General features: G+C 40.4%; 1 non-coding gene across 1 annotated transcript; it reads right to left on the minus strand.

Annotated features, from left to right (window-relative positions):
- LOC148571644 (small nucleolar RNA R71) lies at positions 1-104 on the minus strand. The gene has a single exon (XR_015909032.1). It is a non-coding gene; the product is annotated as a small nucleolar RNA R71 (small nucleolar RNA).
- Between the last annotated feature and the right edge of the window lie 12,974 nt (positions 105-13,078).

Genomic DNA, 13,078 nt, shown 5'->3' on the forward strand with positions numbered 1-13,078 from the left:
AGGCTTCGATCTGAGGTTCAGACTTTTAGACAACAAGATGGTGAAACTCTCTACGAGGCATGGGAGAGATTCAAGGACTTGACAAGGAAATGCCCACCAGACATGTTCCATGATTGGGTGCAATTGCATATTTTCTATGATGGACTCTCTTATGAATCAAGGAAGGCTGTAGACCATTCATCAGGAGGTTCATTGAACAGGAAAAAGACTGTGAAAGAGGATATTGAGGTGATTGAGACAGTGGCTGAGAATGAGTACTACTATGCATCAGAAAGGCACAACACTAAGGGAGTCATGGAGCTGAACCATGTTGATACAATTCTAGCCCAAAACAAGGTGTTTGCCAAGCAACTAGCAGAGCTTACCAGGCAATTAGAAACAAAGCAAGTGGCTGCAATACACACACAAGATCAAGAGGAAGTAAGCATTGAAGGAGGTGATTGGGAAGAGGCCAACTATGTGGGAAACCAACAAAGGCAATCATATGATCCACACTCCAACACTTACAACCCAGGATGGAAAAATCACCCAAACTTTGGGTGGGGGAACCAACAAACCCAACCACAAAACCACAAACCTTACAACCACAACCAACATAACAATTCCACATACCAAAACTCCAACCAAAGATCATACCAAGCCACACAAAACACTTACCCCCAACCATCATATCATGGCCAAAATAATCAACCTACCCAACTTAATCCGAACCAACAATTTCAAGATCAATTAAACCGGATAGAAGGAATGATGGCAACCATGAGTCAAGACATAACCGAATTGAAAAGCTTCAGAGATGATGTGAGAGCTACCTTAAGAAACCATGGTGAAAAACTCAAGAGGATGGAGTCTCAAGTAGGAGAGCTATCTCAACAGGCCGTCAAATCAACTGCAGTGTTCCCTAGTGACACAGAAAAGAATCCTAAAGGGGAACAAAAGAGAGTGAGATGGGAAGAATGCAAGGCCATCACCATATTGAAGGAAGTTTCAGAAGAAGAAGGAATCAGGCCCTCAGAGCAGGAGCCAGAAATCTTGAAGGAAGGAGTGGAAGAAGTTAAGCAGGAAAGTGGAACTGAGCAAGCCAAGGAACTGCAAAAAGGCATGCTGGAAATATACCAACCAAAAGCACCATTTCCTCAGAGGTTAGGAGGAGGTGAAAAAGGGAAAACCTATTCAAGGTTTTTAGAGACATTTAACTCTCTCCATGTCAATATTCCCTTTCTTGAGATTCTCCATCAAATGCCTACACACATCAAGTATTTAAAGGAATTGTTAAGCAAGAAAAGAGTTTTGAAGGGAGGACAAACGGTAACAATGAACAAAGAATGCAGTGCTCTCATCAAGAAGGACACACTCTCTAAGAAAACGGACCCAGGAAGTTTTCATATCCCTTGCATCATAGGGGAAACAAAAATTGACAGAGGATTCTGTGATCTAGGAGCTAGCATAAATATGATGCCTCTAACTCTTATGAAGAGGCTACAACTGAATGAGGTGAGATCCACTGATGTAATCATACAACTGGCTAACAAAACTCAGAAGCAAGCTGAAGGGGTAGTTGAAAATGTGCTGGTGAAAGTGGGGGATTATTACTTCCCCACAGACTTTGTCATTGTGGACATGGAGGAAAGCTACTTACACCCTATCATTCTGGGCAGACCATTTCTAGCCACTACTAGAGCGCTCATAGATGTAGAACAAGGAGAGCTAATTCTGAGAATACATGATGAACAGCTCATTTTCAAAGTTTTCAAACCTGCATCTGAGCCTGAACCAGAACCTGAAAAGCCTAAGGATGATAGTAGCCATCTGTGTTTGGAGGAAAGTAATCCAGCAGCTGAAACTCTAAAACAGTCCTTGGAAGGCAAACAAGAGTTGCAAGAGTTAAAGCCACAAGAATCAGTGGAAACAGATCAGAAGGATCCTCCTGACATAAGGGTCAATGAAGAAATCCTCAAGAGAAAGGGAAGAGTGATAGGGAGATTGCCAAGAGGGTGGAGAAACAAGAAAATTCCCACTGAAGGTTTTTCTCCGGGAGATAACGTGATATCAAGTCATTATCTGCCAATCCCACCTGGCCTCAAAACCATTCCTTCCCAGCTCCCTCAAGTGTTCACAATCAGGAAAGTTCTTTCTATGGAACATTTAGAGGTCATGAATGAATCAAGTGGGGACGTTTTCATAGTGAGAGGAGAAGACGTCAAGCACTACAATCCACCCTAACAAGGGACAACCGTCAAGCTAGTGACGTGAAAGAAGCGCTTCATGGGAGGCAACCCATGTTTTAATACCCTTACTTTTTTTGTTTTGTTGTGCATCTAATAAAGCATGGTTTCTTATGCATGAACTTGAATCCTCAGGACAACTGCTGAAAAAGTGCACTAAACATTGCATGTAAAATGCAATTTGCCTCTAAGTTTGGTGTGCCTGAAGGCACCCCAAATTTTATTCAAAATGCATTCAATTTTTAGTGCACAACCAAAGATTAAGTTTGGTGTTCCTCTTTGAACACGGTTCATGAAAAGCACGAAGTTCCTCTGGATTTCGAAATTCATGACAAGTATACCATTCGCATGTTTTAATGCTTTGGTTTCAATTACTTAGGGTAGTAAATTTGTTTAGAATCAAAGAGCCAAGGTGACTATGATTTATTAGAATTAAGCACATTCATTAAGGACAACCAATATGGATTTCATGTCATTAGGAGACTTGACCAAACACTAAGTTTGGTGTCCAAATAATAAGTGTGCATACATGTAGAAGTCACGGCTATAAGCTCATAAAGACAATCATTGATTTACATGTGCAAGTACTATTCATAATTCACATGGACCGAAAAATGATAGCAAACTTGTTTGTTTGTGCAGGTACAAAAGAAAAGACAAAAATGGAGGAAAAAGACAAAGGGAGGTACGATGCTTGGTCAAAAAGAAAATTCACAAGTCTTTGAAACTAACACATGGGAAAAGGAAGTTCTGCAAGAAAAGATAGCTACATGTACAACCTAATGCACCCAGAATACTTCCAAGAAAATGAAAAGCAATTCGTCCTTCTCCTTAATTCATATATTTACCATCAAGCCACCCTGCACAAATCACCCTAGCCGTCCATTTTGCACTTACGGGCACTATAAAGAACCACTTGGGGAACAAGTTCAACACCACCAAATCTCCTTCATGCACATTTCCTTCATCATAGCATAAACTATCTCTTGCCGAAAACAACCTCCCCACACTTCCAACAACACTTCTTGCTTCACCTTGTCAACTTTAGCTTGTCACTTACCAAAACTAAAGAACCAATGGCAGCTTCATCTAGCCACAAAAGGAGAAAAGACAAGCAGCCAATGGAGGAAAACAGGGAATTCGATGCATGGAGATACAGATCAATTTTCCATGAGATTCAAGCCGAATGGATGAGACCTAAAACGGTACTAGCTGAGGTTCCCTTTGACCTTGAAAAGGATGAGTTCCCAGGTGTTTGGGAAAAGATCAAAAAGAGGAAGTGGGAGCTCCTGACTAAGCCAATCACTAAAATCAACATCAACTTGGTGAAAGAGTTTTATGCAAATGCAGTAAGGGAGGATCCAACCAAGAAACCCACATACAAAAGCTATGTGAGAGGGGTGGAAGTTGACTTCAGTCCCAAAGCAATCATGAAAACCCTTGGCCTGAAAAACATACATTTCAGCCAAGCAAGTTATGAAGAAAGGATGATAGGAGAACCTGACTATGCAACTATTGCTGAAGACCTTTGTGCCATCAGAGCTGAATGGGTGAGAAAAACAAGAGGGGCTCCAAGAGTCTTGAGAAGGGGAGACTTAACACCTGAAGCTAAAGGGTGGTATGCAATAGTTAGGAGATCCATCCTACCCACTGCAAACTCTTCAGAAATAGTCCCTAAAAGAGCCATCTTGCTACATTGCATTATGGTGGGAGGGGAGATCAAAGTTCATAAACTCATTGCTGAACAGATACAAGAGTTTAGTGAGAAAAGTGACCCTGAATCCTGGCTCCACTTCCCTAGCACTATCATTAGACTATGCATCGATGCCCAAGTACCACTTGAGGATGAAAGACCTAATTGGCTATATCCTGGATTGGCCATAACTGCGTACAGAATGACTCTTGGCCCAACTCCTCCAAGACATACAAGAAGAAGAAATGAAGAAGGGCAACAAGTGGAAGCCGAGCAAGAAGCAGAACAAGAAAGACAGGAAGGAGAAGACAGAGAAGAAGAGCAAGAAGAGCAAGCAATTCCAGAAAGAAGACAACGAATTCCCAGAGACCCCATGGATATGAGCAGAATGCAGGAAATCATGGAAGGAATGTCTCAACAATACATGAGGTCTCAGGAGAGACAAGAGGACTTTCACCTAAAAATGATGGATATGCAAAGGAACTTTGAATCAAGATTCTTCGATCTGCAATGGGAACAGAATTTACACTTACAGGAATCCTTCAGCCACATATGCCAACACCAAGATGCCAATGTCTTGGCAATCAAGGAAGCCACCACTTTACAGAATGCAAGATACTCAGTCCAAGCTGATTACAACATCAGTTCGCAAATCAAGCTTAACTACATAGGGGAACATCTACACAAGATGGACCCAGCATTCCCAGCTTTTGATGAGTATTTCAAAGGGAGGAAAGAAGGAGAAATAAACAAGGCAATGATCCTTGAAAAAGGAGTGGAAGAAACGATGAAAAAGGCTGGATTCTGGAAAAAGCTCATAAGAAAAGACAAAGGAAGCACAAGTGGTCAAAAAGAGGCAGGAAGCAAGAAGAAGCAGGATCCCAAGAATTAAGAAGAACCAAGCAATAAATAAGAGGTGGTCTCGTTCCTTAATAATCAAATGATCATTGGTGGATTGTCTTTATGAGCTTTCTTTCATCATAAGTCATTTAAGTGTTATGTGGAGTTTTTTTTTTAGTATGAGTGTCTGTTTATTGCTTTGAATAAAGTGAATGCCTAGATGTTTGGATATAACTTCACCTTCTTAAACGAGTGCTTGCCATGCTTGTTCTGTTTCCAAAAATAAAAGAAAAGTTTGAACAAAAGTAACTTGGCTAAATTAGTGACAAATCAAGTAGAATTAAGTGGTGGTATGCATGCTTGATTGTTTAGTCAGATCACTGGAATTAGAGTGTAGAATTATCATTCTTTGTGTAGAAATTGAAAACTGTCTATGGATCTTGATGAATAAATGTCTTTGGCCATGAAAAAGAAAGAAAAAGAAGAAGAAAAAGCCACTGAAAAAGGGCAACCAAAAAGCAAAAAAAAAATTGAGAAAATAAGCTAGGTACCAATGGTTTGAACTTCTGAGACAAATGTCTGTGGTGTTTATGTATTAAGGATATGCTTGGATGAATAGGTTCTGAGGAGTGTTTCAACACTTGGTAACTTGGGTTAACTAACCCGGGATTATCAACCAAAAGTCCATTATCAAGAGCAACCTAAATACAAAACATTTAGTCACACAAAGAGGTACTGGGCACCAACGTCTCAAGAAGAAATGTGAACTAAAATGCCTAAAGTGGATATGTGTAGTGCACTGATAAGAAAAAGAAAATGCCAAAGGCTTGTGCAACACATGACACTAAGCAAACAAGGAGCAAAAGAAGCTCTAAGAAAAAGAAAAGAAAAACAAAGAAGAGAAAAGTGCCAAGGACATAAGAATAACAAGAGGCCATAGCAGTGTTTGATGGATGCAATGAAAAAGTGATAATCTTACCTGATAAGAATGAAAAAGTGATACTGCAACTTTCTGCATAAAACCCTTCTGATGAACTTCAAATGCTTGCTAATATAGCCAATATAATTGCTTTCTGTTTAATACTTTCTTCTCAAATAACTCAGGACTTGCTTAGGGACAAGCAAGTATTAAGTTTGGTGTTGTGATGCCAAGGCATCTTAGGCTAGTTTCACTAGTATTTTTCTGTTAGTTTTAGTGGTTTTATGCATTTTCTTGAGCTTAAAGTAACCAAGAATGGTTAAAGGAATAACAAAGCAATGAACCATCCAAACAATATGATTTTGATGCAAATTCCATGAGTTTTAGTTATATTACTTGAATGCTATGAATGGAAGATTTCTCATGAAATTTTGCAAGACTTTGATGCATTTGTTTGGATGATTTCAGGGAAGAAGAGGCTAAGCAAGGAAGCAACAAAATCAATAAAGGAAGCTTGAATATCACATGTGGAGTTTAAGTTCCAGTTTAAGCCTAAACTGGAGCTTAAACGCCAGAATCATGAAGGCTAAGAAATGCTGGAATTGAAGTTTAACCTCCAGTTTAACCTTAAACTGGAGGTTAAACGCCAGAATGAAAAGTCTCACCAAAGAAGCATTCCACGTTTAACCTCCAGTTTGACCTCAAACTGGAGGTTAAACGCCAGAATGATAATGCCACTCAGGAAGGAGTTCCACGTTTAACCTCCAGTTTAACCTTAAACTGGAGGTTAAACGCCAGAATGGGAAAAGCACCAGGGAGCCATTTCCACGTTTAAGCTCCAGTTTGACCTCAAACTGGAGCTTAAACGTGTTCGACCAAGTTTTCTCCTCCAGGGTTGCTCTCTCCATTTCCACGTTTAAGCTCCAGTTTGACCTCAAACTGGAGCTTAAACGTGTTCGACACCTCCAGGGCTACCCTTCTAAGCTTCCACGTTTAACCTCCAGTTTAACCTTAAACTGGAGGTTAAACGTGTTCGACCTCCAGGATGCCTCCTTCCATTTCCACGTTTAACCTCCAGTTTAACCTTAAACTGGAGGTTAAACGTGTTCGACCTCCAGGGCTGCCCTTCCTATATCCACGTTTAAGCTTCAGTTTAACCTTAAACTGAAGCTTAAACGTGTTCGACTACATGACTCTCCAGGGCTGCCTTCTTCCATTTCCACGTTTAAGCTTCAGTTTAACCTTAAACTGAAGCTTAAACGTGCTTCTACAAAAGGCCTCACTGGAAGTGTCTGGCGTTTAAGCTGCAGTTTAAGCTTGAACTGCAACTTAAACGCCACTCTTGGAAAAGGTTTCTGGACCAAAAATATTGTGGTTTAAGTTAGTATTTGAGCACAAACATTAACTTAAACTTATTCTGGTATGAAACCCAATTGAATATCATGGTTTATGGGATTGGGCCTGAAGGATTGATGAGTCTGAAATTTCAATTTATTGAGTCATGTGCCATTATTTGATTATCACTAAGTTGGCTCAATGAATGTTACAGAATTTGGATCAGCAGCCTCATCAAGATTATGGATCATAAACCCAAGGCAAAAGGAAAGCAGGGAGAGGCCTCAAAGCCCAAGAAACACAACAGAAGCTCAATATAGAAAGTGTATAAATAGGATAGAATTTAAGTTAGAAAGGACTTTTACCTTCACTTTTAGCTAGTTTTCATATCTTTGTAATTGAATTCAGAGCTATGACTCACTAAACCCCCTTTCATTGGGTTAGGGAGCTCTATTGTAATTCAATGAATCAATAATAGTTTATCTTCTTCTTCAATCTTTTCTCTTGAATTTTGTTAGAAAGCTTCTCGATCTAATTCCATTAGGTAGTTGTCTTGGGAAAGAAACTACCCATAATTGGAATCCTTCGGAACCTTGGGAAAGGAATGAAGGATTCATGCTAGAGAAGCTTTCTCACAGTGAATTGGATTGGGGTTTGGATGGATATTGTGACATGTAATCCTACCAAATTGTGGTTCATGAAACTGTGTGGTATAATCAGTGATCGAGCATCATCTCTTCTTATGAACATTTAAACCAAGGGATTGGGAATTTGTTCATTTTTAGAGAGAATTGGTGAGCCAAGGGATTGGGATCCAATCATATAAGATTGCCAAGCAAAATTCAATGAACGCATTGCTTGAGGAAGAGATAAACATGTTTTGATTCGGAGATCTCAATATCTCCTATAACCCAATGAATCCCCCAATTCTGATTACATCTTTTCTTTACATTCTGCAACTCAATTCATGCAATCACCCCCATTCCCTTTTAATTTCAGCAATTTAGTTTCTGCTCTTTAATTCATGCAATTTAAGATTCCGCCATTTCAATTTCTTGTCATTTACTTTTCCCGCCAATTTTACATTCCGCAATTCTCATCTCAATCTTGATTCCGCTCAACTAGAACACACTTCTAATCCGAATTGCTCACTCAACCAATCCTTGTGGGATTCGACCTCACTCTATTGTGAGTTTTTACTTGACGATAACCGGTGCACTTGCCGGAAGGAATTTTGCCGATCGTGCAATTTCCTAAATCGTAGCATAACTAGTTTATGCGCATCAGCTAACGTTTGCCTCAAACGTCAACTCAAACGTGAGTAGCAGTTGAAGAACACCCCGGGGAAAAGCCAACGTTTGCGCCAACGTTTGCCTCAAACGTTGAGGTCGAACGTTGGCTGAAGAATGAAGCTCCTGGAAAGCAACGTTTGAGCCAACGTTTGCCTCAAACGTGAGGTCAAACGTTGGCTCCAAAAGAGAAGAAAATTGAAGCTCCTGGGAAGGCAACGTTTGCGCCAACGTTTGCCTCAAACGTGAGGTCAAACGTTGGTGCCAAAGAGAAGAGAAATGGCATCCCTGGAGGCAGCAACGTTTGAGCCAACGTTTGACTCAAACGTGAGGTCAAACGTTGGCACCAAATAGCATGAAGGGGCATACTTCAAACAAGAATAACTTGAGTTGTAGATGTCCAATTGAGGTGATTCCAAGTGGGTTAGAAAGCTGACATTTAGAGCTTTCCAACCATATATAATAGTCTCTATTGGGCACAAAATTGGCAATGCGACAAGAGGACAAAGTAGCCCCCAAGAAGCATACAAGAAGGGAGGCCCACGTTTGAGCTCACGTTTGACCTCAAACGTTGAGCCAAACGTGGAAGACAGCACATGGCCTAGCTGCATAATGCCTCACTCAAGTAACGTTTGAGTCAACGTTTGCCTCAAACGTTGGCTCAAACGTGAATGGTTCATGGCCTGGTTCACTAATGGATTTCCTCCCAACACCAAGAGCAATCAACAGAGGCTACTATCAACCCAATTCCATCAAGGCTAAAGGCCCAATTCAAGGCTTAATGATCATTTGAAGAAAGTGTATAAATAGCTTAGGATTTGAAGTTTTTGGGGGCTTCCCTTTTCGTTTTTTAGAATAGCTTTCTTTTCAGTTTTGCTCAGAGTTCATTTTATTTTTCTCAGCATTGTTGTTTAATTCAAGAGAATTTGGGAGGAGAATTGATCTCTCTTCTTCCTTGTTCTTGCCCAGCACTCTTTACTTTTCTTGTCTTGGATTTTGGGTGGAGAATTGAAGAAATTCTGTTTCAATCTCACCTTGGGATCTTGTTTAATTTTCTGCTAAATTGAATTTCAGTTTCGGTTCATTGCTTTTCATCTACTTTCTTTGCAATTTACAATTTCCTTTGCAATTGTTCTTGTTGGATCTAGGAAGGCATTGAGATCTAGACTTGGTTTTCTAGTCTCTTGGGTCCTGAGATCCGAATTTCCCATTTCCCATTCCCTGTTTTGCTCATTTACAATTCTGTTTCTAGATCTGATTCAATCCAAGTGTTCTTCTATTCCTCTGCTTGTTGCAAATTTTACATTTCCGTGTTTAATTTCTGCAAATCCAACTCCCCATTCCCTTTACAATTCAAGTCATTTACATTTCTTGCACTTTAAGATTTTGCAATTTACATTCCTTGCGTTCTAAGTTTCTGCCATTTAATTTCTTGTTCTTTAAGATTCAGCACTTTAATTCCTATTCTCTTTAATTTCATGCCAATTACCCATTCCCTTTACTTTTCATGCAATTTAATATCTGTTAATCACAAATCACTCAACCAACACTTGATTCGCTTGACTAAATCAACCACTAAACTAAAATTGCTCAATCCTTCAATCCCTGTGGGATCGACCTCACTCACGTGAGTTATTATTACTTGATGCGACCCGGTGCACTTGCCGGTGAGTTTTGTGTCGGATCGTTTTCCGCACATCAAGTTTTTGGCGCCGTTGCCGGGGATTGATTAGATTGACAATGATTACGTGAAGTGGAGATCTAGATCAAGCACTTTTTCTTTTCTGATTCTTTAATCTTGGACTAACCCACTAACTGTTTGAATTTTTGCTCAAACTAAACTTCATTCTAGCAATAGATTGAAGTGTTATTGTTGGTGTTTCTTTTGATTGTTTGTATGTCAGGTACAGGGAGATCCATTCCTGTTTTATCTGAAGCTGACCAGAGAACTCTTAGAAGGTTAAGAAGAGCTGAAAGAGGGAAAAATGTTATTGGAGAAGAAGAATCTGAGGAAGAATATCACGAGATGGAAGGAGATACATCTAATCCAGGAGAAGGAGTTAACAATCACGCACAACAGAGGAGAGTATTGGCCTCCTACACCTTTGCAAATGCTAGACATTGTGGAAGCAGCATTCTCACCCCTAATGTCAATGCAAATAACTTTGAACTGAAGCCACAACTCATCACATTGGTCCAAAACAACTGCTCATTTGGGGAAGGACCATTGGAGGACCCAAATCAACATCTATCTACCTTCTTAAGGATTTGTGACACTGTCAAATCCAATGGTGTGAATCCTGAAACTTACAAGCTCCTACTGTTCCCGTTCTCATTAAGGGACAAGGCCACACAATGGCTTGAAACTTTTCCCCAAGGAAGCATCACTAGTTGGGATGACTTGGTGACCAAATTTCTAGCCAAATTCTACCCACCCCAAAGAGTCATCAGGCTGAAAACCGAGGTGCAGACATTCACACAATTAGATGCCAAATCCTTGTATGAAGCATGGGAGAGGTACAAAGCCTTAATCAGAAAGTGTCCCCCAGAGATGTTCAATGAATGGGACGTGCTGCAAAATTTCTATGAAGACCTGACATTGAAATCTCAAGAGGCATTAGATCATTCTGCTGGAGGTTCACTACAACTGATGAAAACTGCTGAGGAAGCCCAGAATCTTGTTGACATGGTGGCTAATAATCAGTATTTCTTTGCGCATCAAAGGCAACGCCAACCATCACAAAGGAGAGGAGTAATGGAGTTAGAAGGAGTGGACTCAATCTTGGCTCAAAACAAGATGATGCAGCAGCAAATTCAACAACAATTTGAGCAAATGGCCAAGAGGATTGATAGCCTCCAAGTTGCAGCAGTTAACACAAGCCAACCATCATCCACATGGGGGCAAAATGAAGAGACTCAAGAGGAGCAGCAGCAAGAACAAGTCCAGTACATGCACAACCAAAATTCTGGATAGAATGAAGTGTATGGTGACACATACAATCCATCCTGGAAGAACCACCCAAACCTCAGATGGGGAGACAATCACAACCAGAACCAACAACCATGGCAGAGGAACTCAAACCAAAACACTTCAAGAAACAACCAAAACCACAACCAGCAGCAAACTAACCAAAACCCTTACAGAAAACCTCAAAACAACTACTCCAACCCCAATCATTATCAATCCAATAACCAACCCACCAACCAAAATGCCTACCATCCACTATCCACACCTCACAACCCACCACAAGCGTCACCAGAATCTCAAAGAATCACTAACTTGGAAACCTTGATGGACAAGATGTGGAAACACCAAGAAATGACAACCAAGAATCGTGAAGCCTCCATGAAGAGCCTAGAGAGGCAAATTGGGCAAATCTCCAAACAGATTTCTGTTGAAAGACCTTCAAGCTCATTGCCGAGTGACACAATCCCAAATCCTAAGGAAGAATGCAAGGCAATACAATTAAGAAGTGGGAGAACATTGATGAGCAACAATGACACCACAAAGAAGCCAGTGGAAAGCAGCAAAAAGCCAACAGATATAGAGGAAGCCAATGATCAAAATATGGTGTCAAACAAGAACACAGAGAACCCCAAAAGAAAAGAAGACCAGCCAATCAATACACATGAGAGAGAGGAAGAAGCACAGAAAAAGGAGAAAGTCTTCATTCCTCCGCTGCCATACCCACAGAGGTTCAACAAAGAAACCAAAGATCAACACTTCCACAAATTCCTGGAAACTTTCAAGAAACTGGAAATCAACATTCCCCTGGCTGAAGCATTGGAACAGATGCCCTTATATACCAAGTTCTTGAAGGAACTCATTAACAAGAAAAGAAGCTGGCTGGAGAAGGAAACTATACTTCTCTCTGAAGAATGCAATGCACTCATCAGAAAAGGACTCCCTCCCAAGTTGGAAGATCCAGGAAGTTTTTTCCTACCTTGTACCATTGGAAGTCTATTTATCAACAAGAGGATGTGCGATTTAGGAGCAAGCATAAATCTGATCCCATCCTCTTTAGTGAAAAAGCTTGGCATAGAGAAGGTGAAACCAATACAGATGTCATTGGAATTGGTGGACCAGTCAGTAGTACATCCCAAAGGAGTGATCAAAAACCTTTTAGTTAAGGTTGACAAGTTCATTTATCCTGCGGATTTTGTAATCTTGGAAACAGAAGAAGAAGGAAACAATTCGATTATCTTGGGAAGGCCATTTTTAGCTACCGCCAGAGCCATCATAGATGTAGAGCAAGGAGAACTAACTCTTAGGATGCATGAGGAAAGCATTACTCTGAAAGTGTTCCCAGAACGACAAAATTCTGAAGGAAGAAGCCAAGTCATCAATGACTGTTTCTCAAGGCAAGTAATCAACACTTCAGTAAAGCAGGAGAATGAACAGATGCAAGGAAAAGAAGGCACTCAAAAAGAAATTTGGAAGATAACCAAGAAGGAAAGGTTAACCAGAAAAAGGAAGAAGAATAAGAAGAAGGCTCACAAAGGGTGGAAGAAAAAAAAATTCCCAACAGAAGGGCTCTCCAAAGGTGACAAAGTGTAGTTAGTCTATCAACAACTGGGAGCAAGCCAACAGACTGATGATTACTATAATGTGAGCAAAATAATCTCACTAGAACATGCTGAGATAGAACATCAAGCAACAAAGAAGAAGCTCGCAGTCAGAAGGGACAAATTGAGGCACTACAACCATCAACCACCATAAAAGAAAGCCCCAATGTCAAGCTAGTGACAATAAAAGAGCGCTCCATGGGAGGCAACC

This window comes from Arachis ipaensis, chromosome B3 (assembly GCF_059453495.1).
Source record: "Arachis ipaensis isolate K30076 ecotype BB chromosome B3, ASM5945349v1, whole genome shotgun sequence".
Lineage (NCBI taxonomy): Eukaryota > Viridiplantae > Streptophyta > Magnoliopsida > Fabales > Fabaceae > Arachis > Arachis ipaensis.